This window comes from Polypterus senegalus, chromosome 17 (genome assembly GCF_016835505.1).
Source record: "Polypterus senegalus isolate Bchr_013 chromosome 17, ASM1683550v1, whole genome shotgun sequence".
NCBI classification, from domain to species: Eukaryota; Metazoa; Chordata; class Cladistia; order Polypteriformes; family Polypteridae; genus Polypterus; species Polypterus senegalus.
In genome coordinates, this window is record NC_053170.1 from 7967624 (window position 1) to 7991207 (window position 23584).

The following is a 23584-nucleotide window of genomic DNA, read 5'->3' on the forward strand; positions in this document are numbered from 1 at the left end:
ATGAAATCCTTGGACCCATTGTCAGACCCTATGCTGGTACAGTGGCTCCTGGTGCACGACAATTCCTTGCCTCATGTGGTGAGAGTATGCAGGCAGTTCCTGGAGGATGAAGGAATTGATACCATTGACTGGCCACCACACTTTCCTGACCTAAATCCAATAGAACACCTCTGGGACATTATGTTTTGGTCCATCCAATGCCACCACATTGCACCTCAGACTGTCCAGGAGCTCAGTGATGCCCTGGTCCAGATCTGGGAAGAGAAGATCCCCCACAACACCATCTGTCATCTCATTAGAAGCATGTACCGATGTTGTCAGGCATGTATACAAGAACACAGGGGCCATACAAAATGCTGCGTACAATTTTGAGTTTCTGCAATTAAATTTTGGCAAAATGGAATAGCCTGCCACATAATTTTTTCACTCTGATTTTTGGGGCGTCTTTGAATTCAGGGCTCTGTAGGTTGATCATTTTCATTTCCATCAAACGATGTGGCATCGTTTCGTTCCTAACACATTACCCAGTCTATATCAGTATAGATATCCAGGAGGATTTCTTTTTCCCATTGAGATCTGATGTGTTTTCAAAGTGTTCCTTTAATTTTTTGAGCAGTTATATATATATATATATATATATATATATATATATATATATATATATATATATATATATATATATATATATATATATATATATAGATATAGATAGATATATATAGATATAGATAGATAGATAGATACATAGATAGAGAGAGAGAGAGAGAGAGAGATGCATCCTACAATGGTCATGTGGTCCATCTACAGAGGATAAGCAATAAGAAAATTAATGAATGAATATAAGCTTTGTTAGAATGCTATGCTATACCTCAAATGGTATATGCCATGCACCTCTGTCCTTAACTGCATAATGAGTAATAAATGTAAAGCAAACATATTGACTGTAGCATCATGTGTTATTTAATGAGTGCAAGTGCATGATAAAATCAAAAAAAAAAAAATCACAATAGTTTCAGTGTTTGTATATATGCCACAGACTTTGTCACAATAATTATTTGTACGACAGATCTGTTAAATAAAACTGTGCTAAGTTCTAGTCATCCAGTTCAGTCGCTATTAACCTCTTACTTAAAATGTTATGCATGGAGGATTTAAAATAACTACACACACTTTGAATGAAAACTATCATCAGTCTTTGAAGCAGATAAATAGTATCAGAAGATATAACTGGAGGATTAAGTTTATTGTGCTGTCAAAAGAGAAAGCCAGCAAGAATTAAATACTGGTATATTCAAAACAGAAAAACAGATATGCACAACAAAATGAACATAGTTATTCAAGGAATTAAATCATATCATGATTCTCAGAAAAAAAAAACAAAAAAAAACCAAGCTTAGACTAAAGCAGTTCATTCAACAAAAGGAAGCCTGGAATGAATCAAAAGGAAAAGGTGAAGTGGTGTCTGCAACTCAAAAACTGATCAATCATCATGTTCAAATTCTTTGGCACAGACAACTGACTACCTTTCAAAATAAAGGACAGGTGGCAAACAAGTGCAAGCCCCATGTTTTTCAAATCAAAAAAAAAAATGAACAACTTCAAGGTGCAACATGTTTGTTGCATGCTGTATAAACAGAAGCTGCTGCTCCACTGATGACACTCCTCTGTCAGCAGAGATAATAAAGAAGGCTAACAGGAGAAGTAAGCAGGTGCAAAGATTTTTTTTTGGTTAGGAGGACTTTTAAAGCGAACTGTAAGGGTTGTGTCAAGTGTAAAATGCTCCTAATTCAAAGAATGGCAGAATGTAAATGTCAGTTTAATTTGCTATTCCATGTACAAATTACCTACATTAGCATGTCATATCTAATTGATGTAGATAGATGTTTTTGTCCATTAAGAAAAACCTACTGTTGCCAACATATTGTTTTCTTTTCTTAAGAACAACATTCCTTCCAATACACACAGGGCATAAACTTTACCTGTAATTTTGGAGACAGGCACAAAATGCAAGAAACAAAAGATCTAAGAAAAGGAGTAGATCTTCAAACCCGTCTGTGAACTTAACAGCGACTTACCAATGCGACCATAACAATGAGGAGATGGTGAAAGTGGATAGTGACAATACAAATAATGAAATAATCTCCAAAGAAAAGACGCATAAACAGCATTGCACTGCAGAATGGATTTACAATTCACATATTAGAAAGAAGAAAAAAAAAATTCCTCAGCCCATCAATGACTTAAAATAAAAGACCTATAACAAAAGCCTCCATGTCTTTATTAGAATTTAAAATTCTGATGAATGAAAGCTGAAACCATGGCACATCATGCCAGACCTTTATTCCATTTTTAAAATACTGTAATCTGCAACATTAAATTAAAATTTGTGAACCACTTTCAGGAAAAATAATCTAAGATCATTGCTAAAGGCAAAGTGACAAATACCGCGGCAATTCCAACTAGCCCTAAACAAAATCAGGTGTTTGTCCTGAAGCTTCTTGGCTTCAAAGTGGAGAGGTAATTATGGTTCATAAAAGATCAGAAAGGGCCTACAGGATTTTATTGTTGAAATGTAAAGAACAGATGCATATATAAAAAATTCAAAGTCATAACACACACCGTGGAGCCCTGTGAAGTCAATTAAGGCATAGTGGAAATATGGCACCACCATGTGCCTGAGAAGATCAGGAGATCACTTCAAAAAGTAAGGACCAGGCAAGGGAAAAGTTCATTGAGCAGACTAAAGGCAATGTTAAAAAAGATGTAGGAGTTTATGAAAGCAAGTAGCCATTCCCTGCATATTACAATTATTTAGCATATTCCCCCAATACTCAGTTATGTAGCAGATGAAGGATGAAAGCCATTTCTCAAAAAACAAAAACATAACTTACAAACATCCAAGCACATAAACATTTTAATAGGACACCAATTCCATGTACCAAAACAAAAATCTTTTACTGTCTGATTGGTTTAAGAGGGAACATTTGGTCTTCATTCCAAAAGATCTGCTTCGGACCAATCCAGAAATGTTCATCAACCAAAGAACGCAGAGTCAACTGAGGTGTTGCAGCAAGAGACTTTTGTGAAGTTGTTTAGATATGGTCAGGATAAAAACTGAAAATTAAGAGCTCCAAATATCAAAATAATCTGATGTTAATTGCTTCCCCTCTCTGTAAGAAAATCCTAAAGCTAAGGAAGAATTTAACCTTTTCATTGGGCAACATATCCAAGCACACGACCAGCTAAATTAAACTAAAATGAATAGAATTCCACCAGAATTAAAACCAAAATGAAGTTACTAAAGAGGGTTTTTACCAATGAAAATTGAACTAAGATTCCACAATGTAGAGTGGAGCACAATCCACGTGTGTCAAGTTGACAAAGACTTATCCAAAGAGACACACAACTGGAGTCAAAGTAAAAAGATGCTTCGGTTAAGGGTCTAAAAGCACATAATTAAATATCAAGAGAGTGACTCAGATGCATTTTTCAATTGCCACTATGTTGACAAGAGTTCTTTCTCTGGATGAGCGCAAGGCAAAGCAAGACATTACATATGTAAGATACTTTGAAAATAAAACAGACTTCTTACAGATAATCCAAAAATAACTGCTGAGAATTCAGACCCCAATGTCATTACATGTTATTAATCAGGTAATACTTTTTGAATGTACAAATGGAAACAATCACAGCACATCAAACATCAGATACCTGACAAAACACCTCATGCACAAATACGATGTTAAAAATATTATTACAAAATCAGCTTTAAAGTGTCGTGCAAATTGAATGTTGAAACTAAAAGTAAAGACATTCCTTTTGCAAAGGATATATGTTAGGCCAGGTTTACACCAGACGTTCAGAACATAAAGACTGCCATGCGTTCCCAGTGGTCTTTTGACGCGTCCTTTGAGCACATCGGCAGAAACTAAGGGATGCGTGTGGGAGTGGCAGTACCAGCAAAAATGTGGGTGGCATGTGTGTTCGAGCTTTGGTACGTCACGTCAGTGTCATTGTTTATTATCATCATCTCCACAGTTGACAGACATGCCTGTCAGAACGGCTGGAATCAAATCAAAAGCTCTTTGAAAGTGGATGTGGAAATGTGCAAGACAAAAACAGAAGAAAATTTGACACAGATATATCTGTGTAAAGCAAGAAAATGTCCAGGAAAAGAAGCAGGGTTTTGGCCATTGCAAGAAAACGCAGTGTGACAGCAAGAAGCTTTACAGCTCCAACAGGATCAATGTGCATGCTTCAGTGTTAAACAGATGGTTAGATGCAGTGATACAAATCACCAAATCATCAAATCAAATGCTGACAAAGAAAAGTATTCATGATGCTTTTCTTCATCCATTTCTCACATTGGCAATACAATCTTGCCTATTCCCCATCCTAATGACCCGATACACACCATCTTCTATGTCGCTGTTGCCATCTTTTTCTGCACCTTTGCAACACCATTGGAATGCAAAGAATTTTTATCTTCAATATCTTTCTTCTCTTAACTTGCAACACAGCGAAACCAGAAGTTTTCTCACTGTGATGTCTCACACTGCCTCCTGGTGGAATCCTCCAGATTCACATAACGTACATGCATAAGTATAAACAGTACAATCCTTGAGTAGCAGCAGCATCCACAAATGTAAGCGTCACCAAGCGTTAAGTATGTCCTGGCCCTTAGTTAAAACCCTTAAGATGAATGATCATAATGTAAATAACACTCATTAGTTTACATAGTGTTGTGGTGTGAAATTCTGCATATAAGTTGATAAATATTTTGTATTTCTTTATTGGTAACTTGTAACACCAATGTCTATCATGGATAAGAACAGCAATGGTTAGGTAGATAGTTAAGAACCCCTTCCTCCCCTTTAAGAACCACTCCTTTGTAATTTTACGACAGGGTTTGGAGAAGTGCCTCAAACAAGTTTGGCAAGTGATCCTCTGCAGGGCTCTCTCAGTCAACCCCCACAGAAAAGCCAGACTGTCTAGCTGGCAAACGTCACCTTAACATATGTTTTTTTTGGGCTTGGTGGCAAGTGTGAAGGTGTTCTCTGCCTCATTGGTCTGAAGTATGGCTGTTTGGAATTGGCTTGTATCAAAAGCCTTTAAGTACTATGACGCCCTATTGGCTCTAGGGGTTGGACAGAAAAACTATAAATTTGCTTGCTTTATCTCACTCTCTATCTCTAACCAAACTAATGAAAGACCATCTCACACACCATGAACTGAAAAGGACAACACAATGAAGAGTGCAGCTCGGCAGCCATATTGAGACAGGCATTAGGCCTGTTCTGAAGAAAGCAGACCACAAATGATGTCTTAACTAGAGACATTTTAAGTAACTAACAAGTCTGTGTGCCGCCTGAAACTACACATCACCATTTGTCAGGCTGTATGGTTGCCAATAATCAAATGTACTTTGCCCATTGTTATTATTTACAAATATTATCAATAAGACATTATTTAAATTGTAACTTAACTCCTGCTTGTCTTTTACTACACCTAATTGCCTGAGGTTATAAATGTAGAAGGGAAGATGAGAAGTTACAGAGTACAATACCTTATAAATGGTGGTAAATTTGTGAGATTAGAGGCATTCTGACAAAGGCTACATATTAATAATACAAAAGAGGAAAGCAGAGTAAGATATTACTCTACCAAGACAAAACACATAGAAAACAATTGAAGTATTTTCTGTACCCAAAAATGATCCTCTTTCACTTCAAATAACACTAAAATAGTGTTATGTAGTATACCGGTACTGAAAAAATAATTCCCCCACCATTAAAAAAAAAAAAAAAAACCTGCTTTACTAAAACCACAATTTTTTGCCGAAATCTGCACCAGGTGTAAATGTTTTTGCACAGGCACCTCATATTCTGTTATATATCAATATCATCGGAACTCAAAGGGGGTTCCCGATCCTTCAAAAACAAGATTTTTAATTTAATGCGCAGGAAACTCTGAGAGGGAATGAGATCCTCCTCTTCCCCATTCGGCAAGCTGAATGCACCATCTGCTATGAGAACAGCTGAGACGGGGATTGCGCCCCCATGACATTTATGCCCATCCCAAACATTCTGCAGTAGAAAAGTACACTAAATGACTACCAAAATGATCAGGTGTTAGCATTATTGTTACACATTTGAAAATCATCATTGACTCATTTTTGGTATAGGTGAAAATTAGCTTCAATGTTGTTCATAAGACATAAAAGAGTATTTAAAAAACTTTCTTCATATAAGCAAATTTTCGTAAAGTGGTGGTTCGTAAATGAAGGGGAGCCTGTATCTTGAGTACATCTCAATGCTTACTGGTTTACGTAGCAAAATATATTAAAATGATTGGATTATGCTTTTGACAATATTGATTAAACATTAATTTTTCTCATTCTGAAAAGAAATATGTGAATGACTAAAGCTCATAAGGGTCTGTATGAAGAAGGACTTAGTAGTCTACAATGATACAGTTCTAAAATAAATGTGTATACCGTAGATCCCGTTATATAAGCCGAGAATTTCGTCCTAGATTTTTGGCTTGGAGTTTGGGGGTCGGTTTATACAACGAGTATCGTTTCAGATTCAAGATTTCCAGCGCAATGCCGGTTTTGCCGATGAATACGGAAGTAAATAATGACGAAACCACCGAGCCATCTTTCAGGTGAAGAAGTAACTTTGCATGCCGGTACTTTAAATTAAATAAAGAATTTATTCAAAAAAGTTTTTAGTTGTTGATTTTATTAATAAAATTTATAATAAATTATCGGGAAGTTTAAAATGAAATTTTTTGTTTTGATTTACGATCAACATCTTGCGTTACGAAACGGATGCGGTCACGTGTATCCGCTTGCGCGATTGTAAACAAACAACCGAGAGCGTTAGTAGCGTCAGTCGGAGCCCAGATACGTGTTTATGGATGTAATTTCTGTCATTTGCCAATATATATAATTCATTAAGACCATGCAAGCAAGACACATAATTGCTAAGGAAGGAAGAGAAGGTAAAAGTAAGCGATCGCAATCGAAACGAACATGAACATTGTATGGAAATATCTCCTCCCTTCCTGCAGCCCAAAGATGTCGAATTAAATGGTGAGTACAGCATGAAATTGTTTCTAGAATAGAATGCCTTTTATTGTCACTATACGCATCTACAATGAGATTAAAAGCAGCTCCTTCAGTGCAGAAAAAAGTTCTGTATAGGGTTTGTATGGTTGTTTATTAGCTTTAGCATAACGCCGGATCTGCGACCCCGCTTCCACTTTCTTTCCCTCCTCCATCTGTGTCGTCTCTTAGACCCGACAACAATCCACGGAGAGCCCGCTGGTCTCGCTATGTTGTCTGGGATGTTGTGCGTGTGATGAAAAACACTCGAAACAGATGTCTGGCTCTGGACATTAATGTCTATAAGGTTTTGAATGGTGTAGCGGATGTTCGCCGAACCGATCGTGCACAAACAAGGACAAAAAAAAAGTACAAAAACAACAAAAAAGTGCACTGAAAAGGAGAGCCCTGAGCCGCTGCGACCATGCGTGCCGCCATGCTCCTAGCTTAATTGAAGTAGGCTAGGCACTTTTTATAACTTTTTGGTTAGTACATTAGAAAAATTATTGGTGTTTTGATAAATTATGCACATTATATTATATATCAAAAATGACGGCAATCTCAAATTCTCGCCGATAAACATTATAAATATACCCGAAGAGACACTTTTAAGGAAATTTAGAAAATTTTGTTTGGAGAAGGGGGTCGGCTTAAATACCGGTCATCGGCAAATACATGTAATTTAGTAGGTAGAGAAGGGGTTCAGCTAATATACCGGGTCGGCCTGTATTCCGGGATCTACGGTAACTAATCATTACAATTGTATCTAAAACTGATTAAAGAAAAATGAAAATTAGAACATGGCTTATAATTCTTAAAAGCATCTATATGTAAATCTGATTTCCTAAGTAGAGGTCTAATAATGGCTACACTGAAGGGATTGGGGAAAATATCATTTAAAGGGTAAGTTTTGTATTTTTAAAGTCAAAGTTATTTCTTCACAAAAATGGTGTATATGCATTGGTCAGAAGAAATTGCATTCCAAAGTCGAGCGTTTTCTAGAAATTGTAAAGAAAACAAAATCTAATAAAAAGTCCTCAAATATAGAATTATTTTTTACGTTTCTAAAAGACAGTCATCTGTAATTGTCAAATGGCCAGGGTGGACAGAAAAAAAGAAATTCTGCGGGGATTCCATGCTAAAGGACCACCCAGCCCCCAATCCTATCTTGTCATTGTGTAATGTTTGAGGCATACTTTTATGTTTTAACCCATAATAACAAAGGGCCCAAGGCAACTACCTCAGTACCAGTTACAAGTGAAACGAATCACAATTACATGCAGCATTAAGGCAAAAATAAATGGAAAACTTTTCAAATACTGGAAGAACGTTTTCCGCTAATTAAATATGGAGGATATTTCGCAATGTAGTGATGACTGCTGTACTGTGCTGTATGCAGGGAGAGAACATCAAAAAACCACATATAAAAGTCATCTTTTGTTTTTTCCAGCCAACTTAATTTTAGGAGTGAAAAGGTGAGGAAGCGCAGTAACATTAGACTGTTTACTAAACTAGTCGGCCTGCAAGATCTAGAAAATAATGATAAGACGCAGAGTCATTTCATGAAATGTACAACTTGGAATCAACAATGTACACTGATGCAGCAGGTAACTCTCTTCAAGTGACAGGGCTTGTTACTGTGGAGAAAAAGACCTGAAATATTCAGCAGCTTGTTGATCACATGTGGTGGCTTAAATGATCCAACAATGCTCCTGTCACAGATTTTCAATGTTTCAGCCTTAGGAGTAAGACATTAACCTTTCAAAACCAGAGGGCCATACTCCATTACAAAAAGATCTTGCCTTATGAGGTCACAGAAGGGACTCAAAAGGACTATCAAAATTTAAGGTGCTCACCATTAACTGATATGGCTTCTAACAGAAAATAACACCTTCCTCAAAAACTGCAGAGCGCTTTTACAGGGTTATTCCTCATTTTTAATAACATGAGGACCCACTTAATGGTTCAAGCATGACAAAGTTTAATGCAGCTGTGTACTTTAAGTCACTGGCAGTGGTCAGCTAAAATTGTATGAAACTATGAAGGATATACAGCACTTCAGATTAACCCCAAAGGTCAAACTGGTTATGTCTTTGACAGAAAAACTAGCTGGTGGGATCTAAATTAAGTTAAAAAAAAAAAAAAAAAACTGGGAATACATTATTAATGCAGTATTTCAGTTCATTTTTGAGAATATACTTTTGTGTACATTGGAAAAAAGACCACACATTATTAGAACATTAGAACAATCCAGATGAGAACAGGCCATTCAGCCCTAAAAAGCTCATCAGTCCTATCCACTTATTTCTTCCAAAAAAAACATTGAGTTTTGAAAGTCCACCACACTACTTGGCCGCTTATTCCAAGTGTCTATCTTTGTGTAAAGAAAAATATCCTAATGTCTGTGTGAACGTTACCCTTAACAAGTTTCCAACTGTGTACCCTGTGATCTTGATGAATTCATTTTAAAATAACAACAGTCTCGATCCACTGTAATAATTCCCTTCATAATTTCAAACACTTCAGTCAGGTCTCCTCTTAATCTTCTTTTGCTTAAACTGTATAGGCTCAGCTCATAATTCATCCCCTGTAGCCCTGAATCAGCCTACTTGCTCTTCTCTGAACCTTTTCTAGTACTGCTATGTCCTTTTTGTAGCCTGCAGACCAAAACTGCAAACAGGATTTCAAATGAGGCCTCACGAGTGCATTATAAATGTAATATCAAGATAACATAATCCTTAAAAAAATCTTTTTTATAATATTCTATACCAAGATGTTATGCACTCATATACACGAAAAAAGTTGCAGGTAACTCTCCAACCCGTATACAGTATAAAGATGGGCTGGATAGTTAGGGAAGAAATAAGTTGATCCATATGTTCATTACAAAATAAGATGCAGTTTCCATAAATTCCATATTACTTAGCTCATAGTTGAAGCACAAGGCAAACCTCACAAAGAATATGCGATGTAATATGCTAGCAGAAGCACATAATCACAGAGATGCAGTGAGCAGGACTGCTAAAACTTCACATTTCATTTCTGAAAACATTGCATTTGTGTAATATGTTGAGGTTCTGACGTCAAAGAAATGCACTTATAATGTAATGATTGTAGTGGAACCACATAAAAACACATTTTTGATTGGTACATGGGCAAACAGAATACAGCCTACAATAATTTATTGCAGTAACAGTCAGTCCAGTTCAGTAGCCAACTGTGGATTGGCACACAAGCATTGGCAGTAACAAAATCTGATTGCTTGGATGAGGAAACCGGACGACAGAACGAAGGCTGTTTTGCTGGAATTGTGAAATAAAGAATTAAACTTTAAATCGACAAGTTTGATTTTGCAAAGATCAACTTAATGATGCAACAAATGTAATAAATTAGGCATACCATTCAAGGATTGCCATCGACTTTTTAATTTTTTTTTTTTTATTTATTTCAAATAATGTCACAATTTTGTTTATGTTGTATGTTTGAAACAATAAGTTAGATCCAATAAAAATTATAACAGAATGTAAATTCATCCATTAGTAAAGCACATTAAATATGTTTTTAATAGCATTGCCCAATATCAAGTAGCCAAAAGCCAAGTCCACACATGCTTCTTTTCATAAATGAGGGATATAGAATTTGCAGTTCTTGCACTTTTAGTTGGTACTGTTAGCTGGTTGTGGATGGCCAATGGTGAATTGTAGTTCATGTAGTTTTGTCGAGTCCTGCAGCACTACATCAGCCTGAGGTGGGTTTCATTAAGAAAAGTACTGAGAACTTCAAAGAAAGTGATATTATAGAGAAGTATCAGTGCATAAACACATTACTACCCTCCATAAAATATAATTTCCTAAATAAAGTGTTAAAAAAAAAACCACACAAGTTATGGTCTACTGCTGAATGGGTATGGATTGTGGAGGTGGCTTGGTTTGATGGGGGTGACATTGGCAAAAATCACCCTTAATCGTGTGAAGTGTGCCACAGCTCAAAAGATGTCTCAAGGCCAGATGTTTACTACGCCGAAATGTTTTGGTCTGTTGTAAAAATTTCCTGGAATGGGTTAGGTCTGCTGATTCAGTTAGCAATGGTTTAAATTCTGTCCCTGGAGGGCTGTAATAGCAGTAGTTTTTTCCTTCAACCAATTTATTAACTAAAAATCAGACTCTTGCTGGCAAAGTGTTTCTTGCTGTTAATTCAAAAACCATTTGACAAATTGTTAGTGCAATCTGTAAGCCCCATTATATATTTTTAATATTGTACTGTACACTTCTGTAAACATCATCCAAATGTTTGATGGAGTTGGGCAGATCAGGTTTTTGTTTTTTTTTTTTTTTATTTTGACCCCCATAATTCCCTAATACAACAAACGCATACTTTAAAGATATATACAAACAAATGGTGGCCAGTTAGCCTATAGTACTCTTGTTTCATACGATTATCTTTTGGCATCTGGAAAAAAACAGTAACGATTCATGTTTCTAAATCTTGAAAAAACTACTGAACTAAAAGTAAGCCAAAAAAAGTAATAATAATAATAATACATTTTATTTATATAAGGTGCCTTTCTAAGAACTCAAGGACATCGAACAAACAATAAATAAATAGAAAAAAAACACATTATAAACAAATTACAACATCAGAAAATACAGAAAATATATAAAATTAAAACCAAACAAAGCCACTGTAATCATAGAGAAAAAGCCATTTTAAACAGATGCGTTTTAGTTTACATTTGAAGGTTGAAAATGATTTGACATTTCTAAGAACGGTTGAACACTCTGCTCCCTATAGAGGTTAGATGGGCAAGAGGGACGGTCAGATGGATGGAGGAAGAGGATCTAAGGTTACGGGAAGGAATGGCAACATGAAGAAGGTTGGACAGAAATGGAGGGGTGAGGTTATGAATGGCCTTAATTGTTGACAGCAGAATTTTAAAATCAATTCAAAACTTAATCGGGAGCCAATGAAGCTGCTGCAAGATCGGAGTAATATGGTGAACAGATGAGGTTTGAGTAATTTTGTGAGCTGCAGAATTCTGGACTAGCAGAAGCTTATGAAGAGATTTATTATTGAGACAAAAGAGGAGTGAATTGCAATAGTCCAGACGAGAAGTAACAAGACTGTGAACAAGAATGGCAGTGGTATGGGAAGTGAGGGAGGGGCGGATGCGATTAATATTACGTAAGTGGAAGTAAGCAGACTGGGTGATGTTATTAATGCGAGATTAGAAAGATACAGTACTGTTGAGGATGACACCCAGACTCTTGACCTGAGGTAATGGGGAATTAACAGTCATAATTGGCTTCTACTCAGAAATTGTCTGAACCAAAAATCTGCCAATCACTCTAGCTGTCCAGATGACATAGTTAGTGACTCCCTGTCTTAGAGCAAAAGGTAAACACCTATAGATACAGTATATCACGTGATGAAGCATTTTTGTCCTGATGGTACTTCCATGGCTGACAATATCCCTGCCCATTCCTCGAGATTAACAACTTCTCTCTGCCATAATTACAAAACACATGGCAAGCAACCAATTAAAAAAAATGCACATAAAAGCACACTTGTTTTGTTATACCACGTCTCTATTTGAAAAGTAATAACGTCAGATCGGGGACAGCATGAACATGACAGAGAATAAAAATGAATAAAAAAAAACTTACAAGTACCCTTTACGCAGACTGTTACGTCTGTCTCTAACTTATGTGCATTTTTTTTTTTTATTCAGTTTTTTATTCAGTTTTATTCTTGAATAAAAGCACATTTGTTTGGTTGATTTGTTAGCGACTAATATCAAATGTATGTTTTTATTTCATAATAGTTACAATAATAACAGCCCACCACTCAAAAGGGCTAAATACAGGAAGGCCGGGGAGGTGGGGGGTTGGCGAGTGAAAACATTTTCTGTTTTAGTTATGTGTTCAGCATTTCTTGCCTCTTAAGAAATGTCATCCTACATTTACACAGATCGTTGAGGACATGAAACACACATGAAATGTATGCATTTCAAATAATGATGTATTATTTTCCTATACGATTCAAATCACCTCACTCCCAGATAAATAGACTTCATCTGTGAGAAGTTTGTGTCTGACTTCAGCTGCCTCTGTGGGGAATGGGATAGCAGGCAGTGCCTGCGGTCAATTGACATATTTGCAAAACAAAGGTGATATCAGGGTGTAATTAACGCAGAGATGAGGAGGTGCGAGTAAAATTCATGTGGCTCGGTACTACAAATATTTTCGCCGGCTTTGGGAATTCTAATGTTAAAACTTTAACGTAATAAATCTTCTGCCATAAGAAGGAAAAAAGCCAACCCAAAAACAAAATATTAGGATATAGCGGGTTGGATAATGGATGGATGGATAACTGTATTTTAACTCTTGAAAACACTAAGGGTTGTAAGGAGCTTTGAATTAATGATATCTGCCATATGAATTCTAACTGGTCAAAAATGTAACTTCTGTATATACTCACGTATAAGTCGGGTCTTGAAACCCGAAAAATCGATCAAAAAAATTCAGAACCTGACATACACGCCCATTCAAAAATGAGACACTTAAAATTTTTTATTTTTTACATCTTCTTCCCTCCTCCAATCTTGCATCAGTTTCTCAGATGCATTGAATTTTGTTGCAGCTGCGCAGTTACCAATTTCTTTCACTACTTCAACAATACGATACAATAAAGGTGTATGTAGGTATGAGATTTAAAAAAAAAAAAAAAAACACAAAACAGTGCAAAAGTCGCTTCGGAATAGTTTGAATATTACCGTGTTGTCATGTAGGCACAATACAAAGAAAAAAAAAGGCAGTGTGCTCCATGGTTACTCTCTTAGGTGGGTGTTAGCATATCGTAATCTCTTGGACCGATAGCGTGAGTTTTGCGCATTCGACTACCCGAAATTATATGGTAAAATCAAGCCCCGACTTATCTGCAGAAGAACTTATCCGCGAGTATAAATGGTAGAGAGATCTGTAATTATATTTTGGGTTTCTGAATTAAAGATGCCTAAAATATAAAACTTGAAATATATCAGATGCCAATAACTATTCAAAATGTAACTGTCTGCAACAGGTAGCATGATGCATGCAGTGTGTGATACTATATAAAGAAATGAGCACTAAACCAGTAAACTGCCAGTTCAAACCCACAATTAATTAATTTACTGTGCAACTTTAAAATGGTCATAGCCATAATAAAAAAATACTGTAAACCATAGCACTGCCCCCCTGAACCTATAAAGTGCCCTGGGAACAGGGTGATGTTCATGATTGAAAGATTCAATAAAAACGGTTACTTGTTAAGTTGAACTTTGACTCATAAGAACATAATTATGAGAGGCACAGCAGTGCAGTGCTTAATGCTACTTCCTTACCCATTCTGGGTTCAAACTATACATCCCTGTCATTGTATGTGTGGAGTATGCATGTTGTTCCTGTGTCAGAGTGGGATTTTTTTTCAGATTCTCCAAACAAATCAGGAAAGAACCAAGACTTTCTGATGACCGCTTGTTTCCTATTCCACTGAAGCACAACCCACCAGTTTTTGAAATTTCATTTAGTTTACAGCTTTTACTTTCTGGACCTACTGTATCTACCCAAGTCCTGTTAATCAGGATTAATGTTCTGACACAAAAAGGATAAAGATTCACATCTTCACTGCTGCTTTCTAGAATTGCAATACTGAAGCTTATTCTGTAGTGCTTTACCATGCCTCAATTCCTTGAATTTAATTTGTCTAATTCCATTTAAAGTTTTTCTCCTTCAAAAATGTTTGCCAGTACTACAGCTCATCTAAAATTTTAAGCACTTAAAACAGCACTTAAAAAGGTACACAACAAGGCTAAAACTGTTCCACATTACAATCAGAGTCTACAATGGACTACTAAGGCCACATTTAGATTACTGCATGCAGATCTCAAAATACTACCAAAAAAAAAATTGCAGCTTTAGAATTACTGCAGAGAAAAACAACCAAGAGCATCACAGGACAAAAGGGAATATCATGCCTTCATGAACAAAGAAGGCTATGAAAAGAACCAACTCAGTTAACTGAAAATTTAAAGTTAAAGCAGCAAAAGTCTTTCAATTAAAGCGTGAATTGTACAGTCAAGGAGAGCTGTGGAACCTGAGAGGAAGGGCATTCCAGCAGATCCTCAGAAGCATTTACTGATTGAAAAGTGTCATGACAATCTTGAACAGACGACATAGTCATATAGATGAATAGGAAATCTTGGTGCTATTCTGTGACTGGATGAGAAGTAGGAACAACTAATCAACCAGCTAACTGAACAATGTTAACAGACTAAAAGGTGCAATCTACTAGTTACTTTGAGTGTTACAGTATCATATGCTTGCTTGGTCTTTAAAAGCGCCTCCTGATGATGCATTCATCAGATGCATGTAGAGGTATGTAGGGGTAGTATGGAGGGATATTTGCTGGAGCTGAAATCTCACAGATCCAGGAAACTGGGTTTGAATCCTTGTTCGGTCCTGGTCCACATGGAGTTTTCAAATTTGCGCCATGTTAGCAAGCAGGGGTTTTCTTAGGGTATTAAGCCTTCCTCTGCTAGACCACAAGCAAATTGGACGGTATGAATGAGGACTAGCGTGCACCGCAATGCAATATTACATAAAATCATGCAATCGCTTTTAGGAGACCGTTACAACCTACTTCTTGCACCTAGAATTGCCAAGAACACTGTTGTGAAAGTCAAATTTAAATTTCTTACTGCATGGAATGTCAAAACGCAAATTTAAAAGTTTGCCTTCAAAATCAAACCTTTAACAATAAGTGTAAAAATAAATTTACATGAAGGAAAATAATACAAGCAGACAACCAAATTTTATTCTTGCAAGGAATTCTCTTGCATTCCACTTACTGCAGATCGTCAAGGATGATTAATTATTTGGCATTTCCCAGCTACATCAGGTAATATGTTTCTACATAGTTGGCCGCAAGTATGTGGTCAAATATATGGGAGTGAACTTCTTATTGGAGAACAAAGCAAAGGGTGCTCTCCTTTTCCCTCTCCTGTAGGGACTTAACCGCTGTGATGTCACAGGGAAAACAAGAAAATGACATATTACAGAAAACCGCATTATGTTGTTTATATATTACTACAATTCCTTTTCAAGACCAAACACACATTTTTAAAATTTTAGACCATATCCAAAACTGCAAAAAATAAAAGTCCTAAAATTATCTGATACCTGTGCCCTACTCTGTGGCTGCTATTGAGAGAAAATTCGGCCACTAAGCTATAGTACAAAGCGGCCAGTGCCAATGTTTATGGTTAAAAGGCCTTGGGGAAAACACTGAATAAACTTGAATAATAAACTTGTAGCAGGTATTGTCAGTTGTTCTCCTGCAAGGCGAGAGTAAAATAAAAGATACAATCTATGCACATTTCATATTGGATACAGACGAAGATATTTCTAAAGCTGCTATCACTGCCCCTCTCTGTGCAAGTTAAACTGCAGCAACAGAAATCAACATCACTTGAAATACTGACGACTCTCCTGCTTTCCCAATCTAAGCTCCTATCGGCAAAACCAAAACACACTCTCTCTTGGAACTCAAGCTTAACCCGATTTTGATACTATTACTATTTAGTTTTATGTTTGTAGCTTTTATTGTACTTTAGCTTTTATTTTCTCCTAGATGATTATTATTTTACTTTTACAAGGTATTCTACCTACTTTTTTTCCTTTTAATAAGTATTGGTGCGACTTTTCATTATCCAGTTCCATAATTTTGACAATGTCTCTGGCAATAGAATTCACAAAGAGTAACAATCCTTTCCTTTCCACCTCCTCTTTCATAGCTGCTGGGCAGGCTTCCTCCGTTTCAGCCTCATTACACTTTGTCACTCCCTGGGGTGATCCTGGAGACAGACGAGGGTAGAGAGGTTGAAATGCAAAAGGAGGTTAAGTCATTAACTCATTGGAGATTTGAGGCCCCTTTAAAAGTGTAAACAAAAATGTAACAACTGTAGTATTTGCCAACAATTATTTTGTATTAATCATTTCAGCATTACTCTGCACTATACTCAGATCAGTGTATGTTTTACCTCTATTATTTGCAAATATGCAGGTTTAACATTTATAGTGCTCCCATACTCATAGTCCAATACACATATGACAGGTCACACATACTTTTATACAGCTTTGTTTTTAAAAATCATGTTTTAAAAATCACAGGCATATTAAGTGCTATATTAAGCTCCATAAAAAGCATAATTCTTTCAGTCTGATATTGCACCTTAAAAACATTTATACTGAAAAGCACCTTGGGAAGGAGCATTATATTAAAGTCAAATTAAAGTCTTATTAATTTACTCATTGATTCGGCAGGGGAAAACAATTTCACCTACTTCGTATATAATGACTGAAAAATAATCTTTACTTAAAATACTTCTGTCTTTGGGAAACATAATTCTGAGAACTTTATATTAGAGAATTATAATATTAGTATTCATTCATCCATCCATTATCAAATCCTCTTACCCCAGTTTAAGGCTGTATAAAATGAAGTTCACCCCAGCAGCAGAGGGTACAATTGAAAAAATGAATGCAAAGGGCAGCGTGTGCATTGAAGGGCTTCACAGATTCACACATTAGCACCTACATACAATGCCAATTTCTACAACTTTGATGTGTGGTGTAAAACTAATCTACCAGCAGAAGAACCAACACGAAACCACAGAGAACAAGAAAGCCCCACATGGGTGCTGCCCAAACCAAGAATTGTTCTCAGGATTAATACTGTTCGATTAAAACTCTACCAATGTATTCTTATAAAGCCCACTTGCACTAACAAGCAAAAAGCATCACATGAATTCATTAATATACTGTAGCTGTACAACTATTTTCTAAATGTACTTTGTTCAGACTTTAAAATACTGCTTACGGTTTACAAAGCCTTAAATAATAAATAATAATCTCCTCTATCCTATATTTTGCAATGCCTCCCACCTTACACTCCAAATCATACCCTTAGATCTTCACATGAGTGTCTGCTTATTATTCCAAGAGCTAAACTTAAAAGAAGCGGTGAGGCGGCCTTCTGCTGTTCTGCACCTAAAAAATCTGGAAGAGCTGACTGATAGAAATTCACCAGGCTAATACAGTGGAGCACTTAAAAAAAACTGCTAAACACCCATTACTTTAATGTGGTTTTCTTATAGCTTCATTTTAGAATAACCCCGATATTCTGTATATGCATTCAATTATCATTTTTATCATGGCTCTGCAATCTGTACTAATCCCTACTTTCTCTGCTGTTCTTTTTCCAGTTTTCTGTGGTGGCGATCTGCACCACCAGCACCTAATCAGGGCACCATGCAGTCCCTACACTGATGGATTGAAGGCCAGAATTCCACATGACCATCATCATGTAATTCTTCCACGTGAAGCCTGAAAATCATGAGGACTGATTGAGATCTCTGATGTTAGGAAGAATGCCCAGTAAGTGCTGGGTTGTCTCGTGGCCTCGGAACCCCTGTAGATTTTTTTTTTTTTCCTCCAGCCCTCTGAAGTCACACGTATTCACACTCTCAAGACATGTACACGTGAAAATAGCTGGCAACTTGTTTGCCCTACCAGAACATGTGCTGGATAATGAGGAGAATAAAATGAACACAAACATCTGTAAAATTTGACATAAACAAAGCCATTAAACCACCTTTGAACCAATCCATTCATTTATCTACTGTATGCAGCTAGTTTGCTTCAACTGACTCAACCTATTTAGTTTCAAATTAAATATTATATAGATTGTTCACTTGAATCAACTTACTGTTCATTTTACACTATATTTGTGTACATAAATATTATTTAACCCAATGTACTTTGATTGTATATAATTTTGCAGTACACTAAATATTGTAAAATCTTCAGATGTGTGATTTCCTGTGATATCTCTAAAGTGAAATTTAGACATAATTACTGTATGGACCAGTTCAGTCCTGGGGCACCACTGTGACGGCAGGTTTTCATTCTAACCAGTTTCACAAATATATGTGAATTTCCCCTTGGGATTAATAAAGTATCTATCTAAAATAGATAATTTAGAAGTAAGACAAAACTATAATTGTGTATTTAGTCTTTTTCTGCTTTAATTTTGCCTTCAGAAATATGTCTTGTCATTTTCTAACCCATTTATTCCTAAATAGGGTCGGGGGGGATATGTGCTAGTAAACTTACATATAAATAAAACTCAGGAATTGTTTGCCATATCTTTAAATGTTAACTGTTTTCTATCATATCCTTTTTATAATTAATCTTTCCTGTGGAATTTACTCCATTAATTGTACCCAAATCATGCTGAGTAGTGATGAGCAGTACAGACACTAAAAACTAAACTGAAGCAAATACTTCTGCATAAAATTCACTTTTAAGCATTTTTTAATTAATTGGCTCAAATGTCCTGAACATAAAAAGACAAAAACTTAAAAAGCAAGAAAAAGAACATAATTAATGTTACACACACACAAATACTTACAAAATTACCCTAAAATTTAGCAAATCCATTTTGCAATTTCTAGATTGATGCAAAAAGGGCAGATGCTGGGAAATAGTATTTTGTTTAATAAAGGTACAAGTCCAGGTAAAAGCAGAAGGTGGTTGGGATGAACATGTGAGGTTAGGTAGTCAGCAGGATTAAACTTGAGGAACACTTAGTTAACTCCTTTATTACTAAATCAGTACACAAATGAATACATCATTGAAGAAGCAGCTCTGCGTTAACATTCAGAGTAATCTGCATCTGTGTCTGCACTTCTCATGCCTAATTGTCAGTATCTGGATACAATTTAAGGAGCAAACTCCACATAAGTAAGGTTAATTTATATAAAAATGGCAAAGGTAAATTAGGTGTTTAAAACTGTGACAAAGAAAATAAATCTCTGAATTTCTTCTAAATGCAAATATCGCACTGGAGCCCTTTTCTGTATGTAGAAGAAAAGAAATAAGGCTAGCTTAAGAATTAGACTGATGAGTCATAGGAGTGACCCACTGACTTGTGAAAGTGGTTAGAATGAAAGCCGGGGCTGAAATTGAGAGCCGCAGTATGGGCCATTCCAAACCGCTTGTTTTTTTCTTTTCACATATCTAATTAAGAGAATTTTTATGTAAGACATAGGTGCAAATAAGATCTAATTTTAGCTTGCTTTGAACGTCATTATTGTTTGGCTGCTCAGTAAAGAAACGATTAAAATGGAAGTCAATTAAAATCAAGGCAACAACATATTCCTATTATAATGAGTAAATTGGTTAATAGTGGAGAAATGTCTATTGAAGGAAAACATGCAGCAACTTCCAACATTTCAGACAGAATTGGTTCCATTTCTTATGTTTTTTCCAATTGGGGCACAGACAGGTGAAGTGACTTGCTCAGGGTCACACAGTGTCAGTAGCAGGATATGAACTTACCACCTCACTATGCCACACTGCCTGCAAAAATTAATTTTGTATCACATTATCCTATGACATCCAAATACACAGAAAACAGAAGCACCAATATAAAATCCTTTGCCAACGCTAGAAGGACATGAAAGCTCTACACAAAAAATATCTGGGCTGGAGTCCAATCTGTGTGTCTATAATAATTACATTTACATAGCGTTTTGGTAACCTACTAAAAATGCTTAACTGCTAAAGACAGTGAGGAACCACTTCACCCACCACCAATGTGCAGTATCCACCTGGATATTGTGACGGCAACTATTTTGCACCAGTATGGTCACCACATACTATCAGATGGTGAACAGAAGAGAGACAGAGTTTGCCAATGAGGACCAGGTGATGATTAGGGGGCTGAATCACCAGGCTGTAGTGAGCAACTTTGCCAGGACACCCTACTCTTTTTCAAAAGATGTCAAGGGATTTTTTGTGACCACAGATAGTCAGGACGTCAGTTTTAGGTCTCACCCGAAGAACTGCACTGGGAACAATACACGGACCACAGGGTAAGCACGCCCTGGCGTCTCACCAACACCTCTTCCAGCAGACCCTCAAACTTTTTTTTTTTTTTTTAATGGTCTCCCATACAAGTACTGGCTAATTAAGAGAGGGTAGGAGGATTGGGAGCATGCACCGATAGCGTGTTGCTGCACCCACCACACAAAAAACCACCTGGATTGGGACCCGAGTGCAGCGGGTGACACCACAGCACCACAATGAAACAGTGTAAGGTTTTTTTTCTATAGTGGCTGGAGTGCCAATCCTTCCACCAACCCTCCAGTGTACTTTTATTATCCCAGAAGGTAATTCAATTGCAACAAGAAAGTGCAAAACAAAGCACTGTTACATGATACACAAAAATAATCCAAGACAGAACAACTGACAACCAGCGTTATCACATGTGCACAGAATCAAGATAAGTACAAAAAATAACTTGTAGCTTAACACAAAATAACTCAGAATTCAGTAGCATCCCTACATGTAAAAGAATGCAAAATGCTTAAACCTCTAGGAATAAAATAATTCCTAAATCTGTTCATCTTTACGCTGGGGAGCCTAAATCCGGAGCTCAGTGGCAAAGAGCTGTAATTAAGGGGAAAAAAAGGCCATAAAAGGACTCACTGGTGTACTGCAAACCAATAGTTTTACTTTTAATTTTTACAATGTGCCCATACAGGCCTAGCTTGAAGGAGACTCCCTGTTACGGCGTGCAGGTGGTATGTCAGTCTTACAGCTGTGCTGGGTTACTTCTAAGCACTGCGCCATCGTGCTCCCAGGACGTCCATACCTGCACACGCCCACAGATGCACCCTTCTGAACCCCACTGAGTGTTCGTCGGTCAGATATTGCGAGATCGTGCCCGTCACGTTTTGCTCATTGAGGACAGCTACATCGCGACCACGAAGTGAAAAAACCTTGGCGCTTGTTCACCGCTGCAGGTCTCTACCGCTGTCCCTAACCTGCAGCCCCCACCCCCCGTAAAGTACAACCTTCATTACCTTAGCGCTCTACCCCTTGCCCGCTCGACTTTTCCTCCTCCTTCCAGTCTCTAGATGTCCACTTACAGCCAGTGGAACTTTTACCGCAGAGATGTTGACTCGTAGACGGAGCGTGCCTGCTGTACCCGTCCGCGAAGCACCTTTCTTTCCGCCTGTCAGTCGCTTCCCGCCGCATTCGGACCCTGGCGAAACGCCGCCCGTAGAGCGGGAAAACGGGGAGAGCCCGGCGCGTGCACAAATCAAGTTCAATTTTGAAAGGCGCGGCGGCTACGGTGGCGGCGTCGACAGCGGCAGCAGAGACCCTTTGCCCATCCCAAACATCACACCTCAGCAACCCACCCCTCAATCTGGTGCGCTATACGGCGGCGAGCCTGCGCTTCAAGTCACAGCCGGGTGCTCACAGATAAGACACGTCCCATTTATTTTCTCACACTACACATGAATATAAAAAGAAGTGCAACAAACATCAAGAAGAGGAATAAGAAGGAAAAGAAAAAATCGGGGGACGCTCTCCCACCTGAATCGCGCTGACAACAGTTCCCTCCTGCACAGACCAATCTTGAGCGTCTGGTGGCGAAACAGGTTACCATGGAACGGGTGTACAAAAGGTACCGTTTCTTTATTAGGTTTGTGTGTGGTGTTTGTTTTTTTTTGCTTTTTAAAAAAAAAATTCCCGTCACGACTCCCGTTCCTCCATCTTTGCAGCTCCTCCAGAACCAACAACAACATTCCTGACGTCACTCCCCCATCACGTGACCCCCAGCCGCGTGCTAAAAATAGCACTTACAACCACTGAATAACCTGCAGCTGGCAGGACGACCGCGCGCCCGGCGCGAGCGAGCTTTTCCGGTGTCGCGCGCTCCCGCCCGCTACGGCCACGCGCTGCCACGGGTCAGATCCGTGACAGGCGCTCACTAGTGACGGGAATGCCGATTCGCTTTACTGACTCCGTTCTTTCTAACTACTCGTTTATGTGACGCGATTCATTTTATTCATCAATAGGTTAAAAAAATAACACCGAGGGGGGCTTTTCGAATAAATCGAAAAAATATAAATTATATATATATGGCGCTTGGAGAGACCGCTAAGGTAAGCCAGGCCACCCAGGGACTAAAGGGGCCGCTGTTGCTATCAACTTTTTCGGTTTTACCTGCAGCTGCTAAGGATATGCCATGGAGGATCGCTGACCACGACCCCACCCCCATTCCACAACCTATGGCCCCGCCCCTTTCACCCACCTATATATTCATGCCCATGATGCATGTTCACTTAGAGACCCGATTCAGAAACGGGAGGGATCTCTGTGAGTCTACCCAGGAAAAAGGATATGGTGATAGCTGTCATTTCTGGGGTTTTTTGTTTTATTTTGTTCATTCTGTATAAAGGGGCTGCCGGGTGGTGCACTAGCGCTAGAACCCTTGTCTGAAGCTTTTGACAATATTAAATATTATGATACTTCACAATATATTTCATTAACTTTGTTAAAAGCATGGAGCATGGCCATATAGTGA

The 23584-nt window shown here is 37.6% G+C and overlaps 1 long non-coding RNA gene across 1 annotated transcript in view; it reads right to left on the reverse strand.

Annotated features, from left to right (window-relative positions):
* Positions 1 to 22797, reverse strand: part of LOC120517263 — an 87246-nt gene extending 64449 nt beyond the window's left edge. Inside the window, exon 1 of the long non-coding RNA XR_005631006.1 lies at positions 22591 to 22797. This is a non-coding gene — a long non-coding RNA (uncharacterized LOC120517263). The remainder of the gene's footprint in view (positions 1 to 22590) is intronic.
* Positions 22798 to 23584: the final 787 nt, after the last annotated feature.